Genomic DNA, 14,138 nt, shown 5'->3' on the forward strand with positions numbered 1-14,138 from the left:
CCAGAACATTCTTACTTAGGCTGTCCCAGGGCAGGGAATGAACCAGGAAACATTCTCTTAACATCTGATTTACTATTTTTCTCAGACTGGCTCTTTTGGCTTTTTCATCCTTATGACAAAACATGACTGCTACCCCCACACACATTTATGTACAATTGTCTCAACTGGCAAACGATTACCCAGTGCTCGAGGGGATATGTAAGATGTCATTGGTAAAGGGCTAGAAAACACAGGCCTTGAGGAAACTAAATGACATGTGGAGTAATTAACAGAGTCTCATGGCCTTTTGATTAGAAAACAAGTGGTTTCCCATTTGTCTACTGAGAAATTGAACGAGCCTAGATTGTCATACCTCTATTTAGATTTCATCTCTTAAATTATGATTCAACCTGCCACTTTATAACCCTGCTACTTCCTGATCCTCCTATCCCTTGGAATTAGATTGCCTTTTGTTTCCAGCATGGATTACAGGTGCCTCCATGTCTTAATATGCACTTATGATATGTTGGATGTCAATCTTGACTCAAATTCACTTGAAATCAACTTCTTGCTTTACAACATTCAGCTTCTCTAAAAGGCTCAGATCCTCCAAGGTATAGAGACGGGAGGAGAAAGATAAGACAGGCTTTGCATTTTATTATGCCTATGAAGTATTTTAGCACATTGAGATATAAGCAAAAGATCTCCCACCATAATGATATCATCATTTGTCAGGCCCTTTCCATGTATCAGACCTTTAATCTTGAACAACTTAGCAAAAATTATTCCTTAAATGGAGAAATTAAGATTCAGAAAGTTTAAATGATTTGCCCAAAATCATCAAGCCAGTAAGTGACAGAGAGAATTCAAATCAGATGTCTGACCACATGCTCATGTGTTTTCCATCATACCATATTGATAAATATTTAGCCATCTGTTATTTGCGATTTGAATTTGGATATGGAGGAGGAGATGAAAGTTATGAACACAGGGGCAGCCCCGGTGGCCCAACGGTTTAGTGCCACCTTCAGCCTGGGGTGTGATCCTGGAGACCTGGGATCGAGTCCTGCGTCGGGCTCCCTGCATGGAGCCTGCTTCTCCCTCTGCCTGTGTCTCTGCCTCTGTGTGTGTCTCATGAATAAATAAATAAAATCTTAAAGAAAAAAGAAAGTTATGAACATAGGATGGTATCCCAGAATTTCTCATCACTTCTATGACTCATAGCACCTTATCCAAGTCACCTTGGACCCTCTATTAGTTGGGTGTACACTAAATAAGTTTTCTGCTGTAGAAGCTCTTGAAGGCTCCAGTTGAGGTAAGTACTCTGTTCCTGAGGAGGCAAGTCTTTACCTGGGCTCTCTGTACTGAAGGATTTGTTACTCAGTCTGGCCATTACAGACTGGAATGCTTAAAGTGTTGCCCTTTTTTGCCATTCTAATAGGATTTTGTTGAGGAGAAGCTGCCCAAGCCTTAAGTAAGTTTCCTTCTCTATCATCTTCTGGCTCCAGAAAAGAGAAAACTAATTACTGGTAACATCTATCTTCTCCAGACCATGAGGATACTATACCCCTCTTCCCAGGTAAAACAGTGGAGTGGGGGAACAGCCCAGTCAGCTGGACAAAACCCCACCTGGAAGCAACATCTTCTCTTCTGAACAAACTTTAGGGCCCCTGTAATTTCACTCTGGGCTCTTCTAACTCAGGTCCACCTGATTCCTTCAGAGGACACCTACTCATTGATGGATGTTTCCCTTTTCATTCATTTATTCACTGAATATTTATTGAGCACCTACTACCTGCCATGCACTGTTCTAGGTGCCAAAAATACTGGTGTGAACAAAATGGAAAGGTATTGGTTTTCATGAAATTTCCACTTTGGTAAAAGAAATAGGAAATAAAATAAGTAGGGATGCCTGGGTGGCTCAGCAGTTGAGCATCTGCCTTTGACTCAGGGCATAATCCTGGAGTCCCGAGATTGAGTCCCACATCAGGCTCCCTGAATGGAGCCTGCTTCTCCCTCTGCCGGTGTCTCTACCTCTCTCTGTGTGTCTCTCCAGAATACATAAATAAAATCTTTATAAAAAAAGATAAGAAGTAAAAAGACAAAATAATTTATATTTGTGATAAATGCCATGGATACAAGAAATAAGGTGATTAGACAGAGGTTAATAGAAGACTTAGAAGGAGCTACTTTAGAGAGGGTGCTCAGGAAAAGACTTCCCCAAGAGGTGATATTGGAGCAGAGACATGAAAGTTGAGAGGGATCCAGCCTTATTAGAATCAGTAAAATAACATTCTAGGCAGAAGGAAAGGAAGTACAAAGTCTCTGAGGTAAGCAAAAGACTGGGCCATTCAAGGAAGAGTGACTGCACCTCAGTGAACAAAGAGGAGTTGGTCAATATGGTTTTTTTTTTAAAGATGTTATTTATTTACTCATGACACACACACACACACACACACACACAGAGGCAGAGACACAGGCAGAGGGAGAAGCAGGCTCCATGCAGGGAGCCTGATGCAGGACTCAATCCCGGGACTCCAGGATCATGCCCTGGGCCAAAGGCAGGCACTAAACCACTGAGCCACCCAGGAATCCTGGAGGTTGGGGGGTCAATATGAACTTAAAAAAGGAAGACAAAGACTAGATCATAATGGCTTCTGTAGGCCAAAATTCAGAGTTTGAATTTTATTTTTATGAACTAGGAAAAAAATAGAACATTCAAGCAGAGCAGTGATATGCTTGGATTTAAATGTCTAAAATTCACTCTGGTGATGTAGAAAACAGAATAAACAGGGATAGGGTGGAAGAAGAGAGACCAGGAAGGAGGGCTTGGAGTAGTCCAGGAGAAGTTGATGGTAACTGGGAGGAGGGGATGACAGTAGAGATGGAAAGAAGAGGATGGACTAGGGATATACTCTTCAGGTAGAACTGATAAGGGTCGGTTGATAGGGGATAAAGGGGAAAATCCCAAGTGACCTTAAGATTTAGGAGTTAAGCAATGGGTTGATAGCTGATGCTCTTTATTATTATGGGAGGGAACTGGAGAAAAACAAATGGTGGAGATGAGACAGGGAAATCTGGGGCATGTTAAGATGCCTATTAGACTAGCAATAAGTGGAGTTGCCAGTACATTGGATTCATGATTCTGGGACTCAGAGAAAATGTTTTTGGGCTAAAAGTACACATTTGGTACACATTTGCAAGTCAGCATAAAGTAGGTCAAAGCCATAAAATGGAAAAGGACAACATATCAAGAAAATATAGACAAAGATGAGGAGAGGACCTGAGACAGGTCTTGGGCACAACCTCATTTAAAGGTTGGACAGAAGAAGAAAAAGTCTATCTTAATGACACATTGAACAAGGGCAATGCATTTGGTATGATCAGAAAACCGTTTTATTCTTTCTCCACTACCTGTTCAACTCATCCCCTCAGTGGAACTCATTATTCCCTGCTCCTTAAATAAAATTAAAGGCAATTTTGTGACTTTTCTAGACATTCTTCAATAATAAAAATCCATCAAGTTACCTTTGGTCAGACACACACATACATATACATACAAACACAGTTTCATTTCAGTAAGTATTACAAGAAGTCCAAAGTAATAACTTCCAAACTGATGAAGAGTTAAAGCTTCTCCGCCACCCCACAGTTTGAGGGTGCTCCAACCTGGCTGCCTCTGGTGGGAAAAGGGTAGAAGGGGCTCTTTGTTTCTCTTGCCTAAAACCTTCAGTCTCCTTTCTCTGCTTCTGCTTTCTCAGGATTGAAACAAAACGGTGAGGGAGAAAAGGTATGTGGCAGGAAAGATCTTAACTGACATATGAACTAAAGTTACTTAGGTTTGGCAGGTATTTAGAGCTTATTCTTAATCTCATGGGACTTTTTTTTTTTTTTAGATTTTATTTATTTATTCATGAAAGACAGAGAGAGAGAGAGAGAGAGAGAGAGAGAGAGTGTCAGAGACACAGGCAGAGGGAGAAACAGGCTCCAAACAGAGAACCTGATGTGGGACTCAATCCTGGGACTCCAGGATCACACCCTGGGCTGAAGGCAGGCGCTAAACCACTGGGCCACCCAGGGATCCCCTCGTGGGACTATTTTATGGCTTTTTCAGAGCTCCATCATCTTGGGAAATCTGGTAATGGTAGTTCCCTCGTTGTAACTAAATACATCTCCTAGGGCTAGTCACTTAAAATTATCCCCTCACCACCCCAGAATCTAATAGTATAGCTCCAGGGTTTGTTTGCTTGTTTTTCACCATGTGGCAATCTTGGGCAGGAAAACTCCCATGTGGGTACTATATGATTTCTATGGGAAGCTCTGAAGCTCATTTGACTAAGACTCTGGGAGAGCAGCCATCCCTAAGACAGCATCATCTCTTTACCATGCCATCAGAAGAGCTAGCTAGCCACAGTCAGACTCCAGTCCTCTGTGTCCTCACTCTCCAAATACTCCTCAATAAAGCCGCTTTCACTAAACTGGCAGAGAAGAGCAAGCATCCCCACTGCTTCCCCACTGTGGGGGAAAACGTATATTGCACATCTCTAAAGTAACTTTCTCTCCAATTTCCTATGCACTTTGGTCTCTTCAATCTCTTTTATAAGATAGATTTTTAAAATCAGCTAATGGACATGAAACCCACTCTTTGCCACCTCCTTTGCAAGTCCTGGCTAATTGTCTCATTCCTTATTTTGAAATACTGGAATCATCTGATTGTGTTGAGAAGATAAAGCTGAAGACAAAATAGAATGAGTCTTGTTTTACAATCCTGTGTACACAGAAGACCAAGAAAAAACAACTAGAGAGAATAGAAAAACCAAGAGAATGTGATGTAGGAGAAACTAAAGTGTACACAAGTAGTGAAACGTTGCTAAAAGGTGGAATAAGATGACGACAAAGAAATGCTCACTGGAATTTGGTGCCTTGTGCAGTTCCATCCCAGTGTAGTGCTGGGGACAAAAGTTAAACTCATATGTTAAATACTTCACCAGAATTTGTTTTCCCTTTCTTCCTTCAAACAGCATCCTATGGCCAGCTCCAATGTAAATCCTGACTGGTCAAAGCCAACTATTATAATCTACTTTCCTCTAGTGATATGTTTAGGAATGGCCATGTGATCTAATTCTAACAAAACGTGAGGGGAAATTTGTTGGAGGATTTCTGTAGAGGTCTCTTTTTCCTTAAAAAGAAACATAAAGAAAAGACAGCTTCTCTTTTTCCACTGGCTACTGTCATTTCTGCATTTGACACCTAGTTCTGTAGAAACCATCTTGATACCAGCCTGAGGATAAAGCCAATGCCAAAGAGAACAGACTCAAGAGAATTGCCACAAAACAGAGCTAGAACTCATGCATGAAGCCTGCTCTGTAGGGTTCTTGTTATTTCAACTTATAAATCCCCAACTGATTCAGAGTTTTCTGTATTTTTAAAAAGACTTTATTTATTTTAAATAAATAATAATAAAATAATAAAGACATTTATTTATTTATTTGAGAGAGAGAGAAGGAGAGAAAGAGGGAGAATGCATAGCAGGAGGAGCAGAGGGAGAATGACAACCAGAGCCCCATGTGGGGACCAATCCCACAATCCTCAAGATCACCATCTGAGCCGAAACCAAGAGCTGGATGGCCAACCAACTGAGCCACCCAGGTGCCCCCAGAGTTTTCTGTTATTTAATGCGAAAAGCATCCTAAAGATAAATAATAGTCTTGGGATCCCTGGGTGGCGTAGCGGTTTGGCGCCTGCCTTTGGCCCAGGGCGCGATCCTGGAGACCCGGGATCGAATCCCACGTCGGGCTCCCGGTGCATGGAGCCTGCTTCTCCCTCTGCCTATGTCTCCGCCTCTTTCTCTCTCTCTGTATGACTATCATAAATAAATAAAAATTTAAAAAAAAGATAAATAATAGTCTTAAGGGAGATGAAGAATTAAAAGTAGAGTGTAGGTAACTCTTTTGAGATGTTTTTCTGGGAAGGAAGGCAAAGAGATGGTCTGACAGCTGAAGGGGGTTGAAGGATCTAGTGAAGACTTTTTTAAAGATGAGAGATACTATGTTCAGTTTGTAAATAGAATGAAGATGATCCTGTGGATAGGGGAGAGGGCAGAGCTGCAGGTACAAGCATCTTGTTGCCACCTCACTTAATGTGCACAGCCATTCTTGGAGTCTTCATCACTGATCTTGCTGTTACCCCAACAAGGAAGAGCCACCAATTCTCACATTATTGTTTGCACTGTCTGACTACAACTACTTGCATTCTCCCTCCCTGGAGTCTGTTGGCAGCATCCCTCTAGCTATCCCTGAACTGTTTCTTTTTCTGGAGAAAAGTAAATGGCTGATCCCTGCAGGGCTGCGCTCTTTAGGACAAACTCTGGACTCAAGTGAGGCTAGCAAGAGCCCAGCTTTTTACCCTCTTGAGGTTCTTCCCAAGGAAGAGCCAATTCTCCAAATTTTTACATCCAGTCACAAAGAAACTTAAGACGTCAGGCTACCCAAGAGCCTAGACTGCAGTTATTTGTCAATCCCCAAAGATGAGCCTACCCCTAAGCCCCGTTTCACCCAGGACTACAGGCAGATCAACTTAATGAAGCCTGTTGTTACTTAATCCCCCACCCTCAACATTCCTACTTTCTAATTATAATTGCACAGAAGAACATGCACCCATGCCTGTTGGAGAATATAGCCCCTCTCCTCAAATGAGGGAAGTCTAGTCCCCAAGTCAGCATTCTCTCCCTTTCCTAGCCACCTGAGTCATATGCAAATTAACTCAGGGTATAGGGCCTTTCCCCAGCAGAAAAGACACATTCAGTCCCACCTGGGGCTTCCACTACATCAGACATCTATTTACTGATCAACTAAATGGTGATCCAAAAGAGCATTGCTATAAAGCATTTCCAGTAAAAATATATATAAAAACAATGCAAAGGACCAAGTCAAGAACAATGTTGATTTGCCTTTCTATTGCTTCCTGTCCAGAGTAATGATTTGTTCCTCATTTTACTTCCCCTACTCAGTTAGTAGTGAAACAAGATACGTAGCTTAAAACATTTAATACCCATGCTACAAGGTACAATTAGCTATAGTCATATAGATAGAAACACCTGGTAAAACCAGACAACTGGGTTTCATTTCCTTATGAAATTTCAACAATTCGTTAACCAAAACATTATAATTGACCAAGATATTTTAAATATCTAAAACTAGGTCCCTCCGCTGATTACATTCAAATTGATTTACTAGTTCTTGTTTTATCATATTTTCTTGCTAATGTAATTTTGGCTAAAACACAGACTGCATTTAAGCAAAAAGAAACAAACCAGTCAAACTTTTAAAAATCTCCATACTTATCCGTAATCATTACAAATAAAACTTTCCACTCACAACAATAGTGTAAATAGTTTGTTTCCACTTAAACTAAGTCACATTTGAAATTCTTAATGATTCTATGTTAAAGCATTTTGATACTTATTTATGCATTTTCCAGGCTTATTAAAGTCTGCACCTGTACAGACTTTAAGAATTCTTTAAGAATTAGCTGCTTCATATCCTTTCTCAGAATAAGGCAGTTACTAACTATTTTGTAGTGATCTTTCTCTTGTTGATGAGTCCTTGCAATGATCATCAATGATATATGGTTATAAGAGACTTCTTTTGGGATTCTCCTCTGCGAACTGCCCTTTCCTATGGGGGTAATTCTCACAGGTATGTTCCTATTGATTTCACTCTCCTGGTCACATTTGATTGGTCCAAGGATAGACACTTGGCCAAGCTGGGCTGATCAGATTGTCTTTTATGGAAATTTGGAATTGGATAATAGCCATTCTAGTCAGGCTATATGGATACTTAAGAGGAAGGATGAGAGGCTGATCAGACAAAAAAAAAGCAAAGGAAAGAAAAGAATAAAGCACCCTCTCGGTGAGAAAATAAATAAAAGACCATGGGGCTTCAAAGAGAAAGGTAAAGAGGAAGAGACAGTTTGGTTTCTGGTGGCTTTCCGGAATCCAGTCTGGTACCTCATGAGGCTCTCTCTAGACCTTAAGTTCTGTGAAACATGTAGTCTTGTGTCTCTTTTTAGCTTATGTAAGTTTGAGTGAGGTTCAGCACCTCTGAATTAAGTCTTCTCTAAAATAACCAAGAGGCCCCCCAGGGCCTACTAAATTATGAAGAACAACTGGCAACAACAATAACACTAAATTTCCACAATTTATGCTTTCTGAATTCTTGGGTCTGTTCTTTCTTTGATGTGTTAAGCACCTATGTAGGCTGAATATAATGCTTTCAAAAGTTTCTGACCACAACATACATAGTGAAGTCATCAAAATGGTGAAGTAAGAGTTTTCCATCATCTTATTCCTAAAGAACACTGGCTAACAATCACTCATGGACAAGAGTGTCTTTGTGGAAGCCCAGGAACCCAATGGAAAAGTTCCAGCACACTGATGGAGCAAAAACATTATCTGATGTGGGACACATCGAAGACAGTAAAAGGAAACAGTTTCTAGAACTTTACCCATGTCACCCCTCCCTGAGAGAGCACATCTCAGTGCCAAGAGTGACTTACTCAGACCATGATTTTTCCCACAGAGAAAAGTGAGAGTGGGTAAGTGCCAAGCATCCCTAGTTGTCCATGATGGTGCCAAGGGGACTTCTTTCTCACCTATTCAGAAAACTGAGGAGTACTGCATGATGGGGGCGGGGGTGGGGTGAGCCAGAGAGTGGCTAGTAGACTAGCAGACAGCATTCTTTTTTTTTTTTTAATTTTTATGTATTTATGATAGTCACATCAGAGAGAGAGAGAGAGAGAGAGAGAGAGAGAGAGAGGCAGAGACATAGGCAGAGGGAGAAGCAGGCTCCATGCACCGGAAGCCCGATGTGGGATTCGATCCCGGGTCTCCAGGATCACGCCCTGGGCCAAAGGCAGGCGCCAAACCGCTGCGCCACCCAGGGATCCCGCAGACAGCATTCTTAAAGAGCATCAAAGGACAGAGATTTTATTAACTGTGTCATGTATTCAATTAAGAAGCCCATGTATGAGCCCCTGGGGATGCCTGACCTGAGGATCCCCCAACTGGCCCATAGGGACCCACAAGCTCTACATGCCTCACCCATATACCCACATCCCATGGCCAGCTCCCTGTGTGTGTCCTGAAGGGCAATGAGAGTGAGCCTTTGCAGAGAACCAGTGAGCACACCCAGAAAGCTGGCCAAGCCCTGCAGGATTAGGTGAAAGTAAACAAATTTAAGCATTCAGCACCACCCTAGGGAAAGCAAAGAGTCAGCACCCAGCCTGGCTTTGCATACAATGTTAAGAACCCCACCCACTCCCCAGAGGGAACAAGAAAAGTGAAGCAGGAATACCCATAGTAAAGATCTGAGAAAGCCTCAGAATCCTTAACGGGGTTGACAAAGGTATGTCTCTCCCAAAGCCAGTCAGTAAAGGCTTTAGGTGACTGTTTCTTCAAATGTGGAGGCAGTAATGTAAGACTTTAGGAAACATTTTATTTTTTTTTTAATTTTTTTTTTATTTATTTATGATAGTCACAGAGAGAGAGAGAGAGAGAGAGAGAGAGAGGCAGAGGGAGAAGCAGGCTCCATGCACCGGGAGCCTGACGTGGGATTCGATCCCGGGTCTCCAGGATCGCGCCCTGGGCCAAAGGCAGGCGCTAAACCGCTGCGCCACCCAGGGATCCCTAGGAAACATTTTAAAAAATCAAGGTAACATAATACTAGCGAAGAAACACAATAATTTTCTAGTAACTGACCCCAAAGAAATGGAGAACTATGAGTTGTCCAATAAAGAATTCAAAATAGTTGTTTTAAAGAAGTTCAGTGAATTATAAGAAAACACAGAAAGACAATTCAACAAAATCAGGAAAATAATACATGAGAAATGAGAAGTTTAACAGAGATAGAAGTCACAGAAAAGAAGAAACAGAAATTCTAGAGGTGAAGAATACAATGAATGAAATGAAAAACACAATAGAAGGCATTAACAGCATGCTGGATCAAACAAAATGAATATGTGAAGTAGAAGATAGATCATTTGAAATTATATAGAGGAAGGGCACCTGGCTGGGTCAATGAGAAGAGCATGTGACTCTTGATCTCAGCGTTGTGAATTAAGCCCCATGTTGGGTGTAGAAGATTACTTAAAATAAATAAAAATTAAAAAAAAAGAAAGAAAGAAATTATCCAGAGGAGAACAAAGGAAAAAAGAATGAAAAATAATGAAGAAAGCCTAGGGGAACTATGGAACAGCACTAAGGAAAACATTCTGTGCATTGTTGGAGTCCCAGAAAAAAGAAAAGGGGGCAAAAGGGGAAGACAGTTCACTTAACTAAATAAAGACTGAGAATTTATTGGATATTAGGAGAGATGGAGATACAAGTTCATGAAGATCATAGGTTCCCAAAATATTTCAACTCAAAAATATTTTATTCAAGACATATTATAATAAAACATTCTAAATTCAAAGACAAAGTGAAAATTTTAGAAGCATCAGGAGACAAAACAAACAAACAAACAAACACTTCACATAAAAGGGAACTCCCATAAGGCTATCAGTGGATTTCTCAGAAGAAACTGTGAGGGCAAGGAGAAAGTGGGATGATATATTCAAAGTGCTAGAAGAAAAAAACTGCCAACCAAAAATACTTTACCTATCAAAGCTGTCCTTTAGAAATGAAGGAGAGAGGGGCACCTGGGTGGCTTAGTCAGTTAAGCATCCCCCTTTGGCTCAGGTCATGATTCCTGAGTCCCTGAATGGTAATTATGTAAGATGATAGATGTGTTAACTAACCTTATTGTGGTAATCATTCCAAAATACTTATGTGTATCAAATCATTCCATTATACACCTTACACAATATTATTTGCCAATTATATCTCAATATAGGTGGAAAACATGTTTCTGACCACAAAAACACAGTAAGAAATATAATGCGTATCATGATTCTCTTCATATATAGGTATACACAAATATGGTATTGAAATGAGTACTTGTCATAGTCCCTGACCTAAGGTGGTTGTTCAATAAGGATCTGCTGAAATAGTTACCTAAAAAAAAGAATGCAGGTCCAAAAACAAACAAACATGACCATGAATTCTTATATTGACTTCAGAAAAGAAACAGACAGGTACCTGGCTGGCTCAGTCAGCAGAGCATGTGACTCTTGATCTCAGCATTATAAGTTCAAGCCCCATGCTGAGTACATAGTTTACTTAAAATAAAAACAAATAATCTTAAAAAGAATTAGAAAACAAGCAATTATTAAACTGATTTCTTAAAAATTTTTTCAAAAAGAAATGGAGGGGCACCTGGGTGGCTCAGCTGGTTAAGCATCTGCCTTCAGCTCAGGTCATGATCCAAGGTCCTGGATCAAGTCCCGAGTCAGACTCTCTGCTGAGAAGCCTGCTTCTCCTTCTCCTTATGCTGCTCCCCCTGCATGTACTCTCTCTCTCTCTGTCTCCCTCTCTGCGTCAAATAAATAAATAAAATCTTAAAAGAAAAAAGAAAAGGAGAGGGGTGCCTAGGTGGCTCAGTTGGTTAAGTGTCTGTTTTGGCTCAAGAAGTAATGCCAGGGTCCCTGGATCAAGACCCCTGGGCTCCCTGCTCAGCAGGGAGCCTGTTCTCCCTCTCCCTGACCCTCCCCCTGCTCATGTTCTCTCCTCTATGTGCTCTCTCTCTCTCAAATGAATACATAAAATCTTTAAAAAAAAAAAAAAAGAAATGGAGAAAATCAAAATAAAAGTAGTAAAGAAAAAATTTAAGGTAAATAAAAAAATAGAATGTGAAACTATAGAAATAAAAACTATAGGGGCACCTGGGTGGCTCAGTCGGTTAAGCATCTGCCTTCAGCTCAGGTCATGATCTCGGGGTCCTGGGATCCAGGTCCTGGGATATCGGGATCAGGCTTCCTGCTCAGTGGAGAGTCTGCTTCTTGCTCTCCCTCTGCCTGCCACACTGCCTACCTGTGCTCTCTCTGTTAAAAAAAAATAATTAAAATATTCAAAAAAACCCCCAAAACTATAGAAATCATCAATATTTGGTTTTATGAAATATTTAGCAAAATTCAAAGTTAGATGAATTTTATAAGAAAAATCACAAATGAAAGGAAAACACTTTTTTTTTAATTTAGGAAAAACTGGTGTGCCTAGGTGGTTCAGTCAGTTAAGCAGTCAACTCTTGATTTCAGCTCAGGTAATAATCTCAGAGTTGTGAGATCCAACTCCATAAGAGGCTCCATACTGAGCGTGGAGCTGCTTAAATTCCCTCTCCTTCTCCAAAATTAATAAATAGATATGTACATAGATACATACATTTAAGAAGAACTATTATTTATATCCTATTAAATGGAAAGACAAATAGGAAATGTATAAGTAGTTACAGAAATAATAGTTTCTAATAAGAACTTTACTCTCAATCTTACCTTTGTTCTTCTTTTTTTAAAAAAAGACTTTACTTCTTTTTATTTGAGAGGGAGAGTACATGTGCATGCACAAGTGAGGAGGTGGGCTAGGGAAGAGAGAGGGAGAAGCACACTCCCCACTGAGCAGGGAGCTCTGGCTATTTATTCATGAGAGACACAGAGAGAGAGAGAGAGAGAGAGGCAGAGACACAGGCAGAGGGAGAAGCAGGCTCCTTGTAGGAAGCCTGACATGGGACTTGATCCCGGGTCTCCAGGATCACCACCTGAGCCAAAGGCAGACACTCAACTACTGAGCCACCCAGGTACCTCCTGATAATGTTTTTTATTGGATGCCTGACACTATAAATTTTATCCCTCTGGTGCTAGATTGTGTTAAATTTTCTCAATTAATTTTGGATTGTGTTCTGGTGTAGTCATGTCACTTAGAATCAGTTTGATCTTTTCAAAGCCTCCTTCAACACCAGAGCAGCCTTTAATTTAGTCTAGGGCTAATTTAGCCTTACTACTTACAAAGAAATACCTTTCTGAGATGTCTACCCAATGCCTTGGAAATTATGAGATCCTTCCACTCTGGCTGCTGGAGCACAAACTATTCCCAGTTCCATGTGAGCTCCAGGAATTGTTTAAAGTACAGTTTGTGGTAATCCTTTCATGGCCTCAGTAGTTTCCTCTTCAACCAACCAAAGACTTAGGGGGATCTCTCTGTAAATATCCAGAGCTCTCTCTCTTTGTGCAGTTCCCTCCTCTCTTTACTTAGCCCCATAAATTCTAACTGCATTAACCTCTGCCAACTCCAATTTATATTTAGAGCCTGGAGCATTAGTTGCTTTTTCCTGCACTGAGTCCATCCAGGCAGTATACTGGGTCAATTGTAAAACTCACCTTATATGTTTTCCTTCTCTCAGGGATCACAGATTTGTTCTACCTGCCTTCCACATTCCAATAACTGTTATATATTTTGTCCAGTGTTCTAGCTGTTTAAGGCTGGAGGGTAAATCCACTCCCTATTAAACTCTATCATATCTGGAAGCAAAGTCAGCTCATTTTTTTAAAAAGATTTTATTTATTTAGGGACACCTGGGTGGCTGTGGTTGAGCATCTGCCTTCAGCCCAGGGCGTGATCCTGGAGACCCGGGATCAAGTTCCACATCAGGCTCCCTGCATGGAGCCTGCTTCTCCCTCTGCCTGTGTCTCTGCCTTTCTCTCTCTCTCACTCTCTCTCTCTTTCTCTCTCTCTCTGCGTCTCTCATGAATAAATAAATAAAACCTTTTTAAAAAAAAAAGATTGTATTTACTTACTTGAAAGAAAGAAGGAAGGCAGCCCAGGTGGCTCAGTGGTTTAGCGCCGCCTTCAGCCCAGGGCGTGATCCTGGAGACCCTGGATCAAGTCCCATATCAGGCTTCCTGCATGGAGGCTGTTTCTCCCTCTGCCTCTGTCTCTGCCTCTCTCTCTCTCTCTCTGTGTGTCTCTCTCATGAATAAATAAAATTTTTTTAAAAAAAAGAGAGAGAGAGAATGCACAAGAAAGCGCAAGTGAGGGGGTGGCGAAGGGAAGAAGGAGAGGGACCAGCAGGCTCCCTGACATGGAGCTCCATCCCAGGACCCTGAGATCATAACCTGAGTGGAAGGCAGATGATTAACTGACAGAGCCACCCAGGTGCCCCAAAGTCATCTCATTTCAATCAAAAACAGAAATCAGACAAGAATCACTCCTTTTATTTAATTTATGCCAATTA

At 41.0% G+C, this 14,138-nt stretch overlaps 1 protein-coding gene across 2 annotated transcripts in view; it reads right to left on the bottom strand.

Moving 5' to 3' along the window:
* The window catches only part of KLHL6 (kelch like family member 6), a 115,340-nt gene that overhangs the window by 96,481 nt on the left and 4,721 nt on the right, over positions 1 to 14,138 (bottom strand). Inside the window, exon 2 of one of the 2 annotated variants that reach the window (XM_077879824.1) lies at positions 11,797 to 11,955. The exons of the other annotated variant lie outside the window; for it this stretch is intronic. The gene's annotated coding sequence lies outside the window, so the exon portion shown is untranslated. The remainder of the gene's footprint in view (positions 1 to 11,796; positions 11,956 to 14,138) is intronic. 2 annotated transcript variants of the gene reach the window in all.

The sequence above is a fragment of the Canis aureus genome, chromosome 31 (genome assembly GCF_053574225.1).
Source record: "Canis aureus isolate CA01 chromosome 31, VMU_Caureus_v.1.0, whole genome shotgun sequence".
NCBI lineage: Eukaryota > Metazoa > Chordata > Mammalia > Carnivora > Canidae > Canis > Canis aureus.